The following is a 17,233-nucleotide window of genomic DNA, read 5'->3' as shown; positions in this document are numbered from 1 at the left end:
TATTTATCACATTTAATTTCAGTTTTGATATTCGTAATACAGTTGAAAGAAACTTAACCTATTATCCCTATTTGGTATAGTTCATCACAGTTCATCATAACGAAAGGAAAAAAATATCTAAAAAGCTTATAGCTAATAACTATATCCCTGATATAAAAATTACGTTTCTGATATTCTTCGTTTCTTTGTCGTTTCTAACTTTTCGATTTTGAAGGCTTGCAATTGTAAAATTTTTTGTTTAGGAATGTTTTTACGTAGGCGTCAGTAAGCTCTGTCAATCGATTGCCTCCTATCAATTTTAGTAGACTTAAAATTTGCGTATACTTCGAGAAGCAAATTTTAGGTCCCTGCTTGCCTTCTCCGGTCCAGCAACATTTCTTCAAAAAATCTTTTTCGAAAAAAAGATCGAGAACAATTGTTAACCGTTTGTCAAAATCTGTGACATCCGTTAATATATGCACGATTTGACAAACTAGGTTTACCATATACGTACCATTTTGTAACGATTGTTCAAATTTGTTTAGGCTATGTTCATCGCTTATCCTGTCTACTTCAAATGACCTAGGGACGGTATATTCGTTTCTACACACGTTGTTCATTATCATCGAAACCTGCGGTGATAACTTCTCCAGCATTTTAACAGCAATGTCAATCTTCCTTTCAATCCTTTCTTCTCGATTCATCTTTGAATATGCGATATCAGTTGCAGATACTGATGGTTTAGGTGCTATTGGTGGTTTGGATGCTATTGGTGGTTTGGATGCTATTGCCGGTTTTGGTGCTACTGTAGGAACTATCGGAACTATCAATATGTTGTCTATGATGGTGATGCCACGAGACGAAGTCGGTAGAACTGCTCTGTTTCTTTCATTATTGGGTGTCTCATTATTATCAGCCATGTTTCTATTATATCCGCTAATCTTAAAATGATGAATCAATACCATTACATATTGATTAATAACACCCATGATGGCAGGACACCTGAATGGCCGTGCGGTTAACAGACCGGACTACCAATCAATCAGTCCCATTTCAATTCTAATAACAACCTCTTTCAAATCTATATCCACAGGAACACCAAAGGAGCGACACGACGCAACGATATCAAGCGAGAATCACTGTTGAAAGAAAGCGACAACTGGAACGACAATACAAGGCAGTGCAGATGGGTGGGGGTGTAAACAACAAGTGCTGAGGAAGGGGAAAGTTCGCTTTTTTTATGTATTCAATTGTAAACATGTACAAAACAAGGTTCTTCCTTTGTTCAGACCAGTGTAAATTTTTTCCGCCATGACAGTCGATATAGCCGCCATCTTGGATTTTGAACATCGGCCTTTCGACATGCGCAAACATTAACCAACCGTTCCTCCAAATGCTGAAAAAGAGGGATCGTGGTGAATTTGGCAGTGGTGAATTGTTACTTGTGAGGTGTCCCCCGAGATACGACTGTATTTGGGACCGAAAAAAAGTCCCAACGCAAGGCGTTAGTCGAAAAAGTCGTATGTCGAATATCTGTCAATGTAAAGTTTATAACCGAAGTTGATGAGTCGAAATCTATCATATCGTGTTTTTTATTTGAAACAATGTTCGATAATGTATTAATTTTACACAAAAAGTCGTTTACACGATATATATATTCAATAACGGGTAGTTGTGGAATCTTTGGAAATGTGTGTAACGGTTATCAGCTCATAAATTCAAAAATATACATCAATTTCATCACGATGACAACTTTTCACTGTCAAAATCAAAATCGTCGTATCTGCGAATCGTCGCAACTCGAGGGGGTCGTAACTCGGGGGACGCCTGTATGTGCATTGCGGTTGTGTATTGTTATTGGTGGGTGTTAGCATTTATTAATTTGTGTGTGACCTTGAGACGATGCGGAAGAAGCGGGTTTGGAATTTAAAGTGTTATCGGTGTATTGATGGTTAATTTTATTTCGTGCCGCTGCTGATGAGACCATTCGATGCCCGTTCCAATCGAGGGTGACGAAGCCTATTTAAAACAAGCGTAGGAGATCGTCTAACACTAATCTATTTTTTTTTATTGGAACATGTTTGATGCTTCAGCGACCTTCTACGCATCATGTAGCACAATGTATAGTGGCAATAAAATATATATTTTTTAATGTGCCGAAATCTGTCTCGAGTTTTCTAGTCACGAAACACACAGTGCGGGGAAAGTGACCGTCCACTCTAGGCATGTGTAAAATGAACGAGAATCGCACCGTTCGAACAGTTCGGTAAAGTGCACGAACGAACGAGGTTCTTAACAAAAAGAACGACCAGGACTTTTGGAAGAAACTGACTACACCGAACGCGTTCGAACGTTCCGTTCAGTGTTCGACGGCACACATAAATGTGGTAATAAAACGTGCAAAATCATATTGCTTTCTCGCTCTTTCTCGCACCGTGCGAACGGGTCGTCAGAGATCAAAATGTACCCTGTTGGTGTTGAAATTGTACCCATACAACTCAATTCCTCGAACGCCGTCGAATTTGTCCAGCAGTGTTCTGTTGGTGTGGAAATCGTATCTATACGACTGAATTCATCGAACGCGTTCGAACTGGTGTTCGATCTGTGTTCTGTTGGTGTGTAAATCGTACCTACACAAATGAATTCATCGAACGCGTTTCGATCTGATCCGTTAGTGTTCGATCTGTGTTCTGTTGGTATGTAAATCGTACCTACACAACTGAATTCATCGAACGCGTTCGAACTGGTGTTCGATCTGTGTTCTGTTGGTGTGTAAATCGTACCTACATAACTGAATTCATCGAACACGTTCGATCTGATCCGTTAGTGTTCGATCTGTGTTCTGTTGGTATGTAAATCGTACCTACACAACTGAATTCATCGAACGCGTTCGAACTGGTGTTCGATCTGTGTTCTGTTGGTGTATAAATCGTACCTACACAACTGAATTCATCGAACGCGTTCGAACTGGCTCATTTGTGTTCGATCTGTGTTCTGTTGGTATGGAAATTATACCTATACAATTCAATAGATTGAGCCCGTTCAAACGGATTAGTCATTATTCGCGAATGAACTGAACTGAATTGATTGCGCTCTGATGATGATGTTATTTCATGATTGATTCTGATGATGTTGATCCATATTTAAGTAGTTTTTTTTTAATAGAATCCTTAAGTGTGTATAAGGCATGGGGCACAATATATTCAGGAGACATTTTTGTTCGTATTAGTTTTTTTACATGCTAGTTTTTGGTCGGTTTTGCGATGGATTGTGTTGACCAGACAGCCGAGTGTTTAATGTTTTTAAATGATTGGTTTCAACCACAGAATGAGTACTTCTTTGGCTACAGTATGCGTCTATGGTGGGTAAATGAAAAAGATAACGAGCGTTCTTTGTGAATAAAAACCTCATGAAACAAAGAACGAAAGAATCGTCGTTCGCGTTCGGTTCTTTTTGGTGAGCGAACTAGTTCGTTCGCGTTCGGTGAAAAGAATCGTTTTGCCCATGCCTAGTCCACTCTATCATATCACGATCCCCTCCCCTCCCGGTGCTTTGAATGAGGATGCGCTACAAGTTAAGCCAGCAATTCTACCGATAAGGTAGCGGAAAACGATCGTGCGTGTCCGTGCGTTCAGGGGTGCGTTCTCGCTTACGCGCGTGCATGCGTGCGTGCGTGTGTGTGTGTGTGTGTGTGTGTGTGTGTGTGTGTGAGGGGGGGGGGAACCCCAAAACTGTTTGATTCTGATGCGTGCATTGTCACCGGCTGCGTCTACACACTCCATGCATTCTCAGAAAACGCACTGTACACCACCCGATCGATTACCGGGTTGAATTGGCACCACCATCTTTGTCAAGGTTATTAGACTCTATACAGGTTATGACAAAAGCCTGTTTTGGCCGATTTCCAATAAAAAATGAATGAAAAAATTTTGACAGACAAATTGGAATGGTTTGTTTACAATTGGACTGGTTTGTTTACAATTCGACTGATTGCAACTGGATTGCAATCGTGCAATAGTACGATGTTTTAGGTTGAATTGTTCAATTATTGTAAATCTAATTTTAATTATGTACTTTCTACTGGACTTGTGTAGAAAGTGGAGAAGGGATTCCGCTATGAATATTCGTGTGTTATCGTATTAAGACCCAACATGTACGAGTTGAAAAATCGTTACGTCGGAAAACGATCTCAGGACATTAACTTAAGTTTGCTGCAAAATCATGTGTGTATAAGCAATAAGGGAGAGCCGATAAAGAAGCGGATGAAGTAGCCAGATAGTGAGCATATGCTGGACGGAAAATGTATGCAGCGGCTGGACATAAAAAAAATCATATCGAACGACACGTTTCTAACCGTAGATTAACATCAAACCAGTCTCTAACAGCACGTGGTAATTTGATTCATATTTTAGTGAAATGAAAAAGAAATAATTTTATTTTTTAATTTCTCGTAGAATTTCATCACACGAGATTCTTTCCGTCCAAGAACGGAATCCTGTGATCTAGTGATGGGCGTTTCGGAGCGCACCAACGGCTCCGGACTAACGGGTCCGGAGCCAGCTACGCTCCGACGGCTCCGTAGCCGGCTCCGCTCCAAGGGCTCCGCAACCGGTTCCGGACTAACAGCTCTGCACTCACGGCTCCATTCCAACAACTGCGGAGCCGGCTGCGAGTCCACTGTTCCAGAGCCGTCGACGAATCAACGGCTCCGAACTAACGGTTCAATAGAGACAGCATTGCATGCTAGCCTAATCAAAAAACGAATATATCTTCTCGTGGAAGCTAACACACGATGTGATTGCAGTATTGACATGTATGACGTCATAATATTTTTCATGTTTGATAGAGGCAGATAAACCCTATCCACATTATTTCACTTTTCATACAAATTATATGATAAAGAGAAGGAGAAAGAGATGAATATGAGGGTCACCGAGAAGAGCACTTGTGAAGGAAGAGTAGTGGCTGAGCCGGGGAGTAAATGTTGAACGGTCCTGTTGTAACAATTATAATTAGGAAATAAACTATAAGTATATTTGTGCTTATGCATAGTTGTTATTTAAGTTATTGTCCGCGGTTCCATGTCGGTTCGTTGCAGTCGTCATGTTCGAGACGATCGTCTATGCTGCCACTGTTGCCGTTCCAGTTCAAAGAAAACAAATATTCATTCCGTTTTGGCTGCAGCCTTATTCCTGTGGGGGACGATAATGCATGTCACCTTGGGTGTAGCTTAAGCAGTGTTTTAGTAAGGACATACCACACAAGCTTCTACCTTATCATCATCTCAGCACCGCAATTTCGAAGGAGGGATACGCATCATCACCGCTGCCGCAAGTTCGTCAGTGCCGTCGCGGTCCTAGTTCGGGTCAAGTGCAATAGCGGAACGAAAGTGATGCCGGTAGCATTTTTTGCACCACATCATCACAGGTTCCCTGACCAACATCGTCAAAAGGGTGTCATCACATCGATACTCTTTCACTGAATTGTTCCGTGTCCGTTCCAATCCGAATAAAGGACGAGCTGTTATGCGCGAAGCGACATGGGATCTGGCCACTTCTCATACGAGGGGCAGCATCTGGGACAGCACAATAACCCAGTTTGGACACTGTTGCTGCTGGACGGCATGAACTCTCGTCCACTGAAGCTAGGACAGCAATACCAAACCTGTAGAACAATTGAAACTGATGAGACAATCCGACGATATCCAGGGCATGTAAGCAAAATTGACTTAGCATTAACCAATCCAACATAGAAGTCATATTCTATAAATGATATAACTAGTTAGCATGAAGAATAATTGTAGCAGTAATTTCGTCTTCTGTAAACTTATTTATGTTGCTCGTGCCAAGCAACAGCTGGTCGGCATCTATTTTGACAGAAAAGTTGTAAACAAGGTATCCATAATGGTGACCCTCTCAAACGCTCTGTCGTAACCTGTATAGAGTCTAATAACCTTGATCTTTGTGACCGGTTCTGCTGTTGGGGGTATTAAAAAGACAAACGATCGAAGCAAACGTGCATGTGATATGTTGCACATTTCTTTCCATTTCTGCTAGCGGATGCAAGTGGAAACAACATTTTGAATTGAATCCATATAGCGCGTGGCCACGGAGGTGAAAAAATGTTGAAAATTTTTTCAACTTTGTCAAAATTGCTTGTCAACTGCAAAAAAGAGCTTTTCTCGTGGCCGCACCAAAAACATACACAAGAATGACAAAAAGCTCCAACATCTGAATATCATCGATATTTTGTTTAAGAAGCACGAAATAGGTACATAAATCAATTAGAATCATGCATTGTAGCATTATTATCATAGCATTAAGTCACAACTGCGCCAAATAGCTGTTTGTTTACGCTTTTTCGCGAACGTCAAATTTTGTCACTTTTTGTCAACTTTTGTCAACTTTATTTCCTGGCTGCTCCAGGTTACAAAGTTTTGACAAAAGCTCAAAAAAGTGACAAAAGCTCACGTTTTGAAAAATTTGTCAACATTTTGTCACTCTCATGGCCTTTCGCCTATACAAAAGAGGAATCTGGATTTGTTTATTACGGTGCGCGTATGGTGCTGCACCTGTCCGTCCAGAATCTGGCGGCTTGTTGGCTTGGAGTCGGTATCATGACGCCGAGCGACCGGCACTGCTTTGGAATGGTTAAGGCTCGGTAGGTTCATGTCCTTTGTTCGAGTGCATTGCTTGCATTTGTTGTGCGTGCGCCACAGCGGTAGACCCGGCGACAAAGTCAAGACAAACTATTTCCGTTCCTAGGTGGACTAGGCGGTGGCCGAAGATCCCTAGTCTGTCTGTGCCGTATGTTTACAAGTGGACAGAGTGTGGTAGGTTCGGCCGCGCTTCTCAAACCGTTTCGGTGAGTCAATGCGCGGAGCGCAGTGAAAGGGTGTGGAACGAGGAAGGGGATCGTACGGAACGCGACTCCAAAATGTATACACATTCGTCGTGTATCGGTTGCGTCAACCCGTTTACACTTACGCTAAGTGTTCGAAAAGAAGCACTTGCTACGTCGGCAGAATCGCGGACTGGATCGACCTTGCGCGTCGAGTTGATGACCGAGGCGGAATCGGACACCGTGGGAGAAGTTGGGTGGAACTAGTGCAAACGTGCATTTTACTTCGATGAGGGTAATGCTGATCGGTCAACTGACTGAACAGCTGATAACCAAAAGTGGTTATCAAATTGGGCAGAGCCTTCGGCGGAATCTGCAAATTGGTGAGATGCACCAGAACACAAGTGATCTACGTGTCTATGGAAGGTGAACTGACTTCGCCATCAATTCAAGCTTTATTTATAAGAAAGATGGTGTGAAAGATGTGACACATTTGTTGTGATGTGACACATTTGCCGTAACCAGATGTTTGTCAAATGTGAGCTTTCGTTTGGTTTTCCGGGTTTGGATTTTTTTACCGGTGTTTCTTAAATTATACCTATCGTGTCTGTGTTTTATCAACTATCCGTGCATTGTGGATGTAGCGAACGTTTTCCTGTTTATGCCTGGGTTTTTACGGAAGTTTAATTGTTTATCTGTGGAGCGTTTTCCTTATTTAAGTTTTGGGGTAAAACACGAGACCGTTTACGCTTCTGGTGTTTAACGTTTCTTTACCTGGCTGCTGGCTATGCGCTTGCGCTGCTGGTGGTTAACGTCTTTTTACCTGGCTTTTGGCACTGCTTAAGTTAGATGTGACCTACTGTTAGCAGTAAATCTGCTACACCTCCACCCTTCGGAAGAATAACGTAATGAAATGAAGTTATTCTGTCATATTTTAATTGCTCTATTTTTGTGAATATTCTGTGTGACACCATCGGTGTTTTCAATTATCATGTTAGGTCCGTTAATCCCTTTTACTTTATACGGTCCTTTATATACCGGATCTAGTTTTGTTCTGTTCTCATTTGTCAATGCTATTTGATCTCCCATTTGAAAATTAACTTGGTTGATGTTTTGTTGCTCTTTCAGTTGTTTCATTTTTTTTGTTCTATATGTTTTCGAGTCCTATCGTGAGCTAGTTTTAATCTGTATTTAAATTCTTTTGAGTAATCATCGTAATTATATAATGGTGTAGATTTTTCCGTTATATTTGTCGAAATTTTCTCGTTTCTTCCGAAAACTAGTTCAAATGGTGTGTAACTGTGGTCTAAATTAGGCGTTGTATTATATGCAAATGAATAATAATTTATCCAATAATCCCAGTCATCTTTGTGTTCGTTTGTAAAAATTCTAAGGTATTCGTTTAGAAATCTGTGATTACGTTCTAAAGCTCCTATCGTTTGTGGATGATATCGCGTTGAAAATTTGTGTTCTATTTGGAGAATTTCTGATATATTTTTATATATTTCGTTTTTGTACTCTGTACCCATATCGGTTCTGAATTCTTTAATATTTGTACCATATATTAACATAAATTTTTCTATTACTGCTCTAGCTACCGTATTTGCTTCCTTGTTAGGTATTGATATAACGGTAACGTGTTTCGTTAAATTACATTGAAGTGTTACCGCATATCTATTATTGTTATTTGTTTTATGAAATGGTCCTACTGTATCGATTGATACTACTTCGAATGGAATGTTGGGTGTATCTGTTTTAACAAAAGGTTCTACAGTTTTGATATGATGTTTATTTAGTTTACAGGTTATACATTTGTCTAGAAAATCTTTGATTGATTTCTTCATTTTGTTCCATACATATTCCTTTCTGATTTTCTTATACATTCTATACTGTCCAATGTGTCCTCCTGTCGGTGTGTTGTGCACTTTGTCGAGTATGTCATTTATCGTCTTTTCGTCAGTAGTCGTTTGTGGTTTAGTATATATTAGTATCTGAATATTTTTCAGGTGATTGTTAGCGATTTGTTTGAATTCGTTCGGATTTACCTCCTTGAATATTTCGTCTGTTTCAGAGACTGCTAGCTGGGTAATGCTTTTCATTACGAGCTTCTTTTCTATATTTTTGATAAATTGCACTATGGAGGATTTTTCCTTCCTTTTCTGGAAATCCTTTACTAATAAAGGTTTAGTTTTCTTTACTGATGCTTCTAGTTTTAGTAAGTCTTTTACTTCATCGTATGCTAAGGCATGGAACATTTTGAGTTGATCAGACTCTGACGTGTTTCCTAAAACATTATCGGAAGTTACAGGTTTGTTTATGCTTCTCGTTATCACATTGATGGATTTAATTTCATCTGAGGTGATCTTGATGCGCGATAAAGCGTCTGCTACTACGTTCTGTTTCCCTTTTACAAATTCAGCTGTAAAATCGAACTCTTCCAAATCTAATCTCATTCCCGTCAACTTTGATGAAGGATTTTTCATACCGAACAGATAGACTAGTGGTCTGTGGTCCGTTTTAACGGTAAACTTTGTACCGTATAGGTAATGCTTGAAATGCATTATAGCCCAATGTATTGCGGCTAGTTCCTTTTCGATGATTGCTTTATTCGCTTCCCCTTTCGTGAAGGTTCTACTCGTGAAGCATATCGGCATATCTATACCATCATGTTCCTGTGCTAAAACTCCTCCGCATGCTATAGTTGAAGCATCTGTGGTGAATATAAATTGTTTGCTGAAGTCAGGATATTGTAATATCTGTGGACTAATCAGTGTGTTTTTTAAATATTCGAATGCTTCTTGACACTCTTGTGTCCATTCAAATTTGGTATTTTTGTTAAGCGGTTTTGCTTTTAAAGCAAAGTTTGGGGTAATAATTGCAGAATGCTAAGTATCTTCTCGCATCGTCTGCGTTTTGTGGTATCGGGTAATTTTTTATGCTGTTGTATTTCGAATCAACTGGAAGGATGCCTTTGTCGGTTATCTTATGTCCAAGATAAGTATCTTTTTTTTTGAAAACGCAACTTTTTTCAAGGTTTACCTCCAGATTGTAGTGTCTTAGTCTTCGAAAAACCTTTTCTAAATTCATTAGATGGTGATTTTCTGAAGCTCCTACTACTACAATATCATCGACATATACAAAAGCGCATTCCGGCGTGAGGTCTGTCATGGCTATGGTCATCATTCGTTGAAAACTATTTGGAGAAATGTTCAATCCAAATGGTAATCGTTTAAATTGATAGTGACCATTCGTGCTTGAAAAAGCTGCATACTTTTTAGACGATTCTTCCAGTGGTATTTGATGAAATGCTGACATGAGATCTAATGTGCTAAAGAACTTTGCTCGCCCTAGCTGATCTAATATGGAGTCTATTCTAGGTAGTGGAAATTTATCGGGGAGCAGCTTTTTGTTAAGCTGTCTAAAATCGACTACTAACCTCCATTTTTTCTCATCTGAGGACTTTTTCGGAACCAGTAAGATGGGTGAATTGTAATGTGACCCCGAGTGTTCTATTACATCATCTTGAAGCATTTTTTCAATTTGCTTTTTGATTTTTGGTCCTTGGGAATGGTTTTGTTTGTAATTTGGTATGTACACGGGTCTTTTATCTTCTAATTTTATATCTTGTTCATAAGAATTATCTCACTATATATAAAATCGAAAATCGCCACAATGACGTGAGAGTAAACATTCAGCGAGAGAGAGAAAGCGGTGAGAGCAGAGCTCTCTTAGCAACGCGCGTTGCTGCGAAAGGATTTGCTCTATGCCACCCTGCCAGCCCGCGGGTAATGAGGGCAATAGTTACTTAGATTTTTTGTTTACACAAACCGATTTGAAAACACATGATATTGGATATAATGATTTTTTTTTAAATAATTAAAGTTGCAAAATAGCCACCTGATGATAACGTGTCCCATCTCATACCCCTTCCCATTATAAATCAAGATATTCAAGGCAATATTAAAAAAAATGTTTGAAAACTATGCAAGATAGCTTAATTGTGAAATGGTTGATATTCCAATTCATTGAATCGTTAATAAAGCCAACCATACTCATTATTGGTGCTTAAGCACCTCGAATACTACATACACCGTCGTCATCAGCAGATAAGTATGGTACAGAATATCCTATAAAACGGGTTGCTAAACCCAGGACGTCGAACATGTACACTCCCTCAAATCTTCTTCTATTTGGCGTAACGTCCCATGCGGACATGCCGTATAGGCTTTCGAGACTTAATTCATTACCACGTAGCCGGATAGTCAATCCTTGCTATGGGGGGACGGTCCATGGGCTTCAACCCATGACGGGCATGTTATTGAGTCGTTCGAGTTGATGACCACGTACCACGGGACCGCCCCAAATCTACTACCGTTCCTTCTCCTACGCTTATGATATTTATTTATTTATTTATTTATTTATTTATTTATTTATTTATTTTATAATTATTGTCCGCCAATGATGGCCCCACAAGATATCGTAAGTTATTATAGATTAATGTAGCGCAGACCTTCACTAATAGTGGACATAGATGTGTGAAAATCAACTCCTGCATAGAATGAATTAAAACTACGTGCCATTGCTGATATCGGTTCATTTGCCGCATAATTAGTGTTATGCCTATCTACATACAAAAGGGACGATGAACGTGGACTAGATCGAGGAACGTGTATGTTCACTTTGCTTAATAAGCGAGGTGCGTCAATTTCTCCTTTTATCAGTTTGGCCATAAAGATTGTTTTAGCCTTTTCACGCCGCTTCTCTAACGATTCTTCACCTAACAATAAGCATCTTGTCCTATAGGGTAGCGTTTCACCATTTGGCCATCTAAGCTTTTTAATCGCGAAACGAGTCATTTCGGTCCTGTTGGCTCTGCTAACAACGTCTTCTATGTGTTTTGTAAAAGTTAATTTATGATCTAGTGAGATACCAAGATCGCGAATTGTATCTACACGGTTAATCGTTTGTCTATCTATGTCATAATTATAATAAATAGGTTGCCGGGCACGAGTAAAAGAGATAATAGCACACTTATCTATACAAAGGACAAGAAAATTACGATTGCACCAGTCGGAAAACATTTTAATCACGCGTTGCAGTTCGTTATGGTCGTGAGTGTTAACTGGACGAAATATTTTTACATCATCTGCATACATTAAGTAACTGCCGTCAGGTATAACAAAAGAGACATCATTAACATATATTAAAAACAATAAAGGGCCAAGGTTGCTACCCTGAGGAACCCCAGATGTGCTTGTAAAGATATCTGAACTAGCTTTTCCAAACTTTACGTAGTAAGTCCTATTGATCAGATATGATCGAATACATGACAATAAGTGTGCATGGAAGCCTAGCCTGTCGGGTTTTGCTATCAGTATATCAATGGATACACTGTTGAAGGCAGCTTTTAGATCAGTTTATATGCAGTCTATTTGGATCCCTTTGCTGATATTACTCGTACATTCCGTGACAAATTCAATTAGATTTGTGGATGTAGAGCGATTTGGCATAAAGCCATGCTGAACAATTGCAATATAGTTTTTTAAAGGTCCTATCAATGCATTGTGGACAATTATTTCAATCAGTTTTGCACATGCTGAAAGAGAGGTGACTCCTCTGTAATTACTTGCCTCATTTTTATCACCTTTCTTGAATATAGGGATTAACATAGGGATGTTTTCCACAAGCTAGGAACAGTGTGTTGTTCAAAGGACAGACGACATAGATGTACTAGATGCGAGACGAGATTATTACAACGTTTTAGTACCACAGATGGAATACCATCAGGGCCTGGACAAAATGACAGTTTTAGTTTACATAATGCAGCTGACTCCACTATATCTTTTGGTTTTAAGTTATAAGTTTGTGTAGGTCTTACTTTCTTGCCTTTGATGATAGAAATGTCGGAACCAAAATCATCAAATAGGTTGCATATTGAATCTGCTAGACCTAATCTTGTCCTAATAAAATTTGATTTTTGCACATTTATTGTGTATGTTGCCCGTAATGGCTTGTGGAGGGCTGGTCCACCTGTGGGTTCTGGATCTCCATTTGAGCGTAAAGGATTGCCCTTTGCGGTTCGCATTGCCCTAAAAACTGGGCTGGCGGGTTGCCTGTTTCGGGTGTTGAACCCGGCTCCTTGTCTACCGTTTTGTGTTTGTGGTGAACTCCAATTGTTATTATTTTGCTGTGGTTGGGATCTCCAACTGTTATTGTTTTGCTGGGGTGGGGATCTCCAGTTGTTATTGTTTTGACGTTGGTCTATACCACGAGTGTTTGTCTGACGCTGATTCGAGCTATATTTATTTTCATGTCCGTTTTGTTTATTGTCTGACTTTTTGTCCTGCGTGTTTTGATTCGTCTTATCGATGCTAATAATTGCTCTAATAGCTGCATCAAGGGTGGGAATGGTACCGGACAATACTATTGCCTAATGAATTTCCTTTTTGAGCCCTTTTCCAAAGGCTGCCATTGCTATCTTGTTGGTTTTTGCCGTTGCCAGTGCTGGTGCAACGTCCTCTCCAAGATATGCTTGTTCTAGCTCTTCTGCCAGAGCTTGTATTTCTTCACCAAAATCCTTTAATGTAGTTTTTTGTTTTAATGCATGAATCGCAGTGGCAATATCTTCTGGTGACACTGTTTTCTTAACATATGCACCGATTTTTGACAGAGCGTCTTCTATGCTCGTCACCGTTTTTCCGATGATTTTTATACCTTTCCCCTTTAGTTTTGATTGTACCACCCGCATGATCAGTCTGTGGTGCTGTTCGTCCACTGCTTCTTTCATTGTTTCTAAAGCAGCTAACATGGCTTCAGCTTCGTCATATCTACCACTAAATGTAGGTATGAGGCTGGTGGCCGTTTTTAGGATCTCTAAAGCATCCATGTTTGGTTTGTTATTTGAGTCTACGCTTGTATTTGTTTAAATAGCTGTGTGGGCAATGTTCGCTATCGGAACGATTTGTTTTTGTCTTTTATATATAGATAAACATGATATTATGACGTGAGCTGTGGTTTTTAACGTTAGTTTGTTGTGTGTTTTTAATGTTCCATTCAAGTCGCTAGTATTTTTATTATTATTATTATTATTATTATTATTATTATTATTATTATTATTATTATTTATTTCATCTTCTACGAGCCGTATGGCCTAATTAAGATGTAACAGTTAAAAAAAAAACCTAGCAAAAACAAGATTTGCATCGCAATTGACTGCGGCCACGGCAAAAACCGGAGACGTTCCTTGAAGCACTGAGTTGAGATGTCGAAGTCGAAGCAATCCGAGACAGTGTTGAAGACAGCCGACATGCGGAACATAGGGTCAGACCGACCAGCACTGGAACAGGGTTGAGCGAGCCGTAGAGTTTCTCTAGACCTAAGTGTTCGGGATGGTGCATAGATATCGACTCGATGCGACAAAGGCGATGAGTCGATAGAGCCATTTAGCAATTCAGCGATGAAAGAGCACTACCCGACAGGCAAAGAGAGTTAAATTTACAGGCGAGGGGCATGTAGAAACAGGGAGAAGGGGTTCGGTCGAATTTGTATTGGCCGCCATAGTCGAGCCGCAGTGATTTTTTTCCGAATTGAGAGTGAGCACGCGCAGCGCTCTCTCGCATGCCTTCAAATTACACGGGGCGCTCTCGCGATACAAAACAGCTGATCAGCTGATACCCCCTCCCTCCCGTTTTTTCCTCTCCCGCTGCGCTGGATGCGCGGATCAGCTGTTCTTGCTCTTTCGCGTTTCTTTCGGTTTGCGCTGCGCTGTTGCCGCACTTGCGCGTTGTGCTGAACACCCCTTCCCGCGCGTTCTTTTCGGTTTGCGCTGCGCTGTTGCCGCACTTTGCGCGTAGCGCTGGACACCCCCTCCCCCTCGTTTCTTTCGTTGCGCGTTGTGCGCTGTGCGCTTTCGTTCACTTTGATTTGCAGCGTAATAAAATCGCATGCATCGAAATAAAACTTAAACACATCAAGCTCGGTTGATATTTTAACACTTTATTGAAACTTAAGGCACAGTTCCACACATCGCTAACCACAATCTTGCCACAAAACCACACATATTTTTTATTATAAATAATAAAAAAATCGTCACTTCAAGCACCCGCCTTACTGCCTGTATGTTGTGTATGTTGAATACTGTAAAAAAAGCATTGAAATAAAGCAGCATAATTTACATATTCATGTTGAATTATGAAAGATTAACGCTGCTTTATTTCAATGCGCACAACACTTCAACACTTGAAAATACGACCGAGGCCGTAATAATGTGAATTGAAATAAATAAAACTTCAACACTTCACTTCAAATTACATCGAGCGCCCGGGACTTAGGCTAAAACGCGCGCGGCCTCACGCTGCGAAGGCTTGAACTGTACTGACGATTTTGTGTGGTAGCAAGAAAGGGAACGCACGAGGAACACTCGCTGCACTAGTGCGAGCGAGACACCGACACCAGCAAGCCGCTGCGAGAAAACCAAACTGAGCGCGCAGGCTGAAAGTGAACGCACACATTCACACATGTGTGATTGTGTAAGTGCGAAAACTGTGTAGAAAGCAAAACACGCTCTCGCCGCCGCGTAATTCTCCGTATTCCCAACCGCCTCCCCCTGCTTCTACATGCCCCTCGCCTGAAAGACGCACACATTTACATTCTCTTTGCTAGTAGGGTATGCATTGCGTCTTCTAACCGAAAGAGGTTCAAGGCCTAGAAGACGGCACCGCGCAGCATACGGAGGAAGATTATTGCGATCCTGCCAGGGAAGTAGGCGTAGGGCATATCGCGTGAGGTTACGTTGAATCGCCTCAAGTCGAGCAATTGAAGAAGCGGTATTTGGGCTCCAGAGTACGCACGAATATTCCAGAACCGAACGAACAATACAGTTGTACACAGCTTTGATGCACATGGGGTTGCGGAATTCATTAGCTGTCCGGATAACCACGCCAAGTAATTGATTTCCTCTGGCTACAACGTCTTCGATATGCTGTTTAAAGTTCAAACTAGAGTCAAGCAGAACGCCCAGGTCTTTGGCATGATTTTGTCGATTAACTGCAGTGCCGTCCATGAAGTAGGTCCCAGTGACTGAGCTCCTGCATCGACTAAAAGACACACAGTAGCATTTCTCGATGCAGATAGTTAGTCCGTTACGCTTACAGACGTTACGCCACGAACAGAAAATTTCGATGCAGTCTTGCAGGAATGTACAATCACCTGTGTTGTGAATAGGCGCAAAAATTTTTGCGTCGTCGGCAAACAGACTGATACTGTCGGGAGGTAAAGCGAGGGTAACATCGTTGATAAACAATATGAAGAGAAGCGGGCCAATATTGCTTCCTTGTGGCACACCCGAGCTGCTGAATTTCTTTGGACATGTACTTATCAATTTTCACGATGTATGTGCGATGAATTAGGTGAATTAGGTAATTAGGGTAAGACTTAAGCCACTGTACGAGCGAGCTGGGAAATACTAGCTTATCGAGTTTAGCGAGAAGAATTGCGTGCGGAAGAGAGTCGAATGCTGCTTTCAGATCTGTATAAATTGCATCGACTTGAGCTCCGGCATCAATTTGACTAGTGCAATAGGTTACAAATTCAACCAGGTTCATGTTAGTCAACTTTTTTGGCACGAATCCATGTTGATACGGGCTTAGGTAGCTGCGGCATGCATGTAGCAGTTGTTTGTATATCGCTAGTTCGAATACCTTGGCAATGGCACACAAAGATGCAATAACCCGGTAGTTGATGGCATCTGTCCTGTCGCCCTTTTTGTAAATAGGGCGTCCAAGATCATCCAAGATTTCCTCCATGTTTTGGAAAAGTAGCCATTGGCTAGCGATGCATTGAACAATTTTGCAAGGATAAGTGCTACTGTCGTTTGGCAGCGTGCTGAAGAAGGAATTCCGTTGGGTCCAGGAGCGAAGGAAGGCTTTAGTTGCATTAGGGCTGATAAAACGATCTCACTGTCGATGAAAGGAGTGCTCATGTTAATTGCGCCAGCCGGAGTGTTGACGAGAGCAGCATCAATGGTATCGGTATCATTCATGGCCGGTCAAAAGCAATCTGCGAAGCGATCCGCGAAGAGATTGCACATTTCATTAGTGTTGGCACTTGTTGCTCCTTTGTACGTAATGGATTTCGGTGTATGCGTGGATTTTGTTTTGCTCTTGTAGAAGCGCCAAAACGAGTCAGGCCACCTGCAGAGGTTACGTTGGATTTTACTCAAATATCTGCGATATCGAAACCTGTTATAGCTGCAGTATAAAGAGTGCGTGTCAAAGTAGATCGAGCGAGATCTTTGGCAGCGGCGCGTTTGGTAGTGACGATAAGCAGCTCTTTTTACACCTTTGAATCGTGTGATAAATTATCACTAAAAAGTTGGCTATAAAATACGGATTGCCGAAAGCCGAAGAGAATGGAT

The 17,233-nt window shown here is 40.9% G+C and overlaps 3 long non-coding RNA genes across 3 annotated transcripts; 1 reads left to right on the top strand and 2 right to left on the bottom strand.

Annotated features, from left to right (window-relative positions):
- Positions 1 to 3,871: 3,871 nt before the first annotated feature.
- On the top strand, positions 3,872 to 4,892 carry LOC121590264. Its single transcript, XR_006004398.1, has 2 exons — positions 3,872 to 4,370; positions 4,434 to 4,892. It is a non-coding gene; the product is annotated as an uncharacterized LOC121590264 (long non-coding RNA).
- A 99-nt stretch (positions 4,893 to 4,991) lies between these two features.
- LOC121590263 lies at positions 4,992 to 5,927 on the bottom strand. Its single transcript, XR_006004397.1, has 2 exons — positions 5,237 to 5,927; positions 4,992 to 5,171 (listed from the first exon to the last, which is right to left on the bottom strand). It is a non-coding gene; the product is annotated as an uncharacterized LOC121590263 (long non-coding RNA).
- An 8,867-nt stretch (positions 5,928 to 14,794) lies between these two features.
- LOC121588965 lies at positions 14,795 to 15,264 on the bottom strand. The gene is made up of 2 exons (XR_006004253.1): positions 15,130 to 15,264; positions 14,795 to 14,955 (listed from the first exon to the last, which is right to left on the bottom strand). It is a non-coding gene; the product is annotated as an uncharacterized LOC121588965 (long non-coding RNA).
- Positions 15,265 to 17,233: the final 1,969 nt, after the last annotated feature.

This window comes from Anopheles merus, chromosome 2R (assembly GCF_017562075.2).
Source record: "Anopheles merus strain MAF chromosome 2R, AmerM5.1, whole genome shotgun sequence".
Classification (NCBI taxonomy): domain Eukaryota; kingdom Metazoa; phylum Arthropoda; class Insecta; order Diptera; family Culicidae; genus Anopheles; species Anopheles merus.
Note: the sequence above shows the minus strand (reverse complement) of the source record. Positions and strands in the feature narration are given on the sequence as shown.